A 4342-nucleotide genomic window follows, 5' to 3' on the forward strand; every position below is an offset into this window, starting at 1 on the left:
TACATAAATGTCCAAAGCTAAATGAATTGCAGTTCAATTCGTGTTTTTGACATAATCTTTGTGTTAGAAAACACACACACACACACACACACACACACACACACACATATATATATATATATAATTATAAACTATATTAATAAATATTCTACCTTATATCTATATATATACCTTGTAAATAAATATATGTTAATATATATTATAACTTATAACCATATATATATATATATGTATATACATATATATATGTATATATGTGTGTGTGTTTGTGTGTGTGTGTATGTATATGTATATATATAGAGAGGGGGAGAGTAAAAAATTGATTCTTCAAACATAGATTATCTAAATGGATAAGATAAAAGCTAGAAAAGCCTGCATATGTAAACAAAATGCATTGTAGAAAAATGTATTTTTTTATTGATTGTATAAAAACTTTAAAATGTTGTATATGTTCTATACAGCATTAAAATTGTCTTTTCCTCTCTCCATAGCAATGGAGAAATACTTATTGGTGATATTATTCTCATATCAGTCAGGGCAGAGCAGCTGGCAATCCTTTGTCCATCCTAGCTTGATGCCTGGCTTGGTGGCCAAAACTCTTTCATACCTAGGACACATAAAAATCAAATCAAATCAAATAAAATACAGGGAGCATAGTAAGATTGAAGGAACAAAGACAAAGATCCGTATTACATCATGAAACATGTATTGGAGGGATACAGACATGTGGGCCATAGATATACAAAGTCTAAGCTACCACCACCTTGAAAGAGGAGGAAGAAAGACAGAGACCCGTGGACAGCCAAGCCACCCACAGAGGTGCGTACCTATGGGAGAACAGACCTTGCCACTTGTATCCTATGAGGTGGCATAGGTACGAAGGCAATGCCCTTTCACTCCTTGACACCTACGGTAGACCCCAGAGCCATGAGAATTGGTGAGCTGGTACTGTCTCTTGCCAGCTTCAGCATTTGGGAGAGAGGAAAGTGCACTCTACTAAGCATCATAGTAGAGCTGGTCCTGGTGATGAGGGCACTACTGAGCCATCCTCAAGTGTTTGACTGAGAGATAACTGGCCCCACTACTCCTCTGTCATGAGGTGAGGTAATCTGGGTTGGGGGAAGATGCCTTCTGACACCTCACTCCTCACTACCTGTGACAGTAGACACAGGGAAAGCAGATACCATAGTCATGAGAGCCAGTGAGGTGTCCTTGCCTCTCCCTAGTTGCATCACTCTGGAGAATAGGACCTGCATCTTTACTGTGCAGTATTATAATGGTGGAAGGAGTGCCAGTGAACAAGCCCTGAAGGCTAGAGCTCAAGAGAGCTGGCACAGCACCTTCCTGCTTTGAGAAGGTGTGGTCTTGGTAGATGCCTTCTCCCTTTATCCTAGCCACCTGCAGTAGTCCAGAGAGTAGGCCCCTGTAGGGATGATAAAGGAAGAGCGCCTCTTCACTGGCTGTAGCACTCTAGAGAGCCGGCAACACAGTGGAGCGGGTCCTGATGACAAAGACACAGGCGAGCCAGCTGAGAGGGTATGAGAATTATCCCAGCTTCTCATAGGTTTCAGCTCTTGGAAAGTGAGCCCCATGCCTTAACTGGACAGCACAGAGGGTTCTGCAGGCGTGGATGTGGGTAAGCAGGCCCAGAAGCCTGTCGGGAGCCGCTTGCTGCTTTTCTGAAGCAGAGAATATAAGAAAGAGGAAAAAGTCTCCCTACCAGGCAGGTCAGTACCTGTTGATAGTTTTACTAGCCAGCAGAGGCATGGAATGATAAGAGGCGGTGCACTTGAGGCTCAAGGCTAGAAGTTCAAGATTCCATTGACCTTGGTGGAAGGAATAGGGAAATTTTTGGTTGAGAACAAATATCTTGTGTACATTTGAACAAATTGTTTCTGTTAGCTTATGGCTTTGCTTCCTATGGTACTATAATATAAGGCTATAAGAAATACACTTGGTACTTGTGTGATATAAACTTGCAGCCCTCCAATATCTGTCTTTCTTATTGTTCCTATATTATATTTCCTATAATCATCCTCACTCCCCGCAAAGAAGACTGCCCAACCTCATACTGGCTGCTGGATTGGTACAGAAAATGTGAGAACAGGAGAGCTGTCCCTGTTTACTACTGGTTGAGGGATTGTGTGGCCTAGCTAGAGCAATGGTAGATAACTCAAGCTGCCAGTGCAGATAAGGTAGAGCCAGCACCCTGACCAACTCAGCTACCACCCAGGTCCAGATCCAGAACTCTGAGCTGGCCCAACACAAAATCTATATCATCTGTGAAAGTTTGAGACACATGAAAGCTAATCGACAGCTGTAGGATCTCATAACATAAGGCAACAACAGGATAACTAGGAGGAGTTCTGGTGAGAATTCCATCTTGATTGTGTCACAGAAACTAGATATCAGTTTTCAAGATAGCAAAAAGGAGTATATAAGAGGGTTTGGTCAGAGAAAAGGAAAGTGGAGAAATGGAGAATATTCTAGTCTCTTTCACTACTATGAATGCAGGTATTTTGTTTTTGCAAAGATAGATAAGGTTTCTGTCCTTAGCCAGGGAGGAGAAAAAGAATGTACTATATTATAGTCATGGATGATAAAGAGGAAATATTGATGAAAGAAGTAAAAATAAATAATTCTTGTACTTTTCCAGTATGTCAATTGCATGGAACAAGAGTCAAGCACTTCATAGAAATACTAAAGATTCTAATAAAGAAGAAATGTCCATTATTAAATACTTTCTAATAGGCTTAGATAAATCTAATCTTAAATGAAACATAATATATAATTTGAAAAACATTAGCATGATAGAATATTTGTATCAAAAACACCCCTGGGGGTTGTTTAGAACACATAACCATGAAGTGGAGAAATGGATCACTGGTACTCTTTACAAGCCTTGATTTTGATGTCTAACACCAATATGGTGAGTCACAATTCTCTCCAAATCCAGTTACTGGTAGTCTGATGTGAGTTTCTGACTTTGGTAGGCAACAGTTGAACAGATATGTATGTAAGCATGTAGAAAATTTTAATCCAGCAACATGGCTGCTCTAGAAAAGGATCACATCTAAAGACCTAGGTCTGTGTGATATTGGCTAGCATGCAGATGTATCAAACAACCTTAATCCCCCTAGGTGAAATACAGATAAGTCCTTAGTATACCTTTAAGGTAAAACTAGTTTTTATAAGGAAACATGCATATTTGAAAATGACATCTAATTGAAGGGGAAACAATGTGATAAATCAGAGAAAAATTTGACAGGATGAGGCAGGAAAAGGATACTCCCAAGTTAATAAAACAGCACAGAAAAGACAAGCTATTTAAGAGCAGCACTATGAGAGAGTCAGTCAGTTGAGAGTCAGTGCAATCCAGTTTGTACATGCCTCCATGTAGTTCAGTGCAGGTTGGCAGAGGCAGAGGAAGCCAAAGAATTAAAAAGAGCAAGAAAAGTAGAACAGATTGCCAGAGTTAGTTTGATGTCAAGCAGAACAATTCACTGAGTAGTTGAGAGAGGCTAGTTTGAATCAGTGAGCTTGGAGAGGCATTTGAGCCAGAACAGCAGAGTTGAATCAGTCAGGCAGAGTTTGGAAAGACCTAACAAAATGTTAGTTCAGCCTTAGGCCTCAGATATAACCATTACATCTGGCTAATAAAAGTTACAGTAACATCTGGTACCCAACATGATTAGAGAAGAAGAAATCTCAACAACAATGCAGAAAGCAGAAAACATCTCACAGAAATACCACAGAGGAGAGGAGAAATCTGACAGAGAGCCTCAGAGAAGAAATTCACCTTTGATCTTTGCAGAGAGAGCATCAATTCTTCAAATTTGGCTGAACATACAGAGACTCTGGAGACCAGAGCTATTGGAGCCTGGAGCCTGGAGCCCAGAGCAAGGAATGATGCAGAAGTCTATGAGACAGTGAATCAAATGGGCAGTAAGCCTATCAAATAAAAATAAATATATCTTAACAAAAATTAGCTCACTTCTATTTATTTCTGATCGAATCTGTCAAAAATGATTGATGAGTGTAATAACAGTTCCTGAACAGTGATAATTGTATATGAGAACTTATATATATACATATCTCTGATTTGACAGTATGAGTCAGACATAAGATACTCCCAATACTCTATATCTATAATGATATCTATCTATATCTATCTACATGGACTATGCCATGATTTTAAGTATGAAATCTGTGACTGCACATTCTATAACTAAAGAAGTAACTCTTATACTCTTATGTATTATGAAGGATTATATAACAGCCATTTTTTACCAGTCATAGTTTAAGTTCCTTTTCATAATCTTCTTTTTTTTTTTATTGGATG

General features: G+C 39.1%; 1 non-coding gene across 1 annotated transcript; it reads left to right on the forward strand.

Moving 5' to 3' along the window:
* Positions 1-476: 476 nt before the first annotated feature.
* On the forward strand, positions 477-620 carry LOC114615466. Its single transcript, XR_003710474.1, has one exon. It is a non-coding gene; the product is annotated as a small nucleolar RNA SNORA48 (small nucleolar RNA).
* The last annotated feature ends 3722 nt before the right edge of the window (positions 621-4342 follow it).

The sequence above is a fragment of the Grammomys surdaster genome, unplaced genomic scaffold, assembly GCF_004785775.1.
Source record: "Grammomys surdaster isolate TR1022 unplaced genomic scaffold, NIH_TR_1.0 126679, whole genome shotgun sequence".
In the NCBI taxonomy this organism is placed as follows: Eukaryota; Metazoa; Chordata; class Mammalia; order Rodentia; family Muridae; genus Grammomys; species Grammomys surdaster.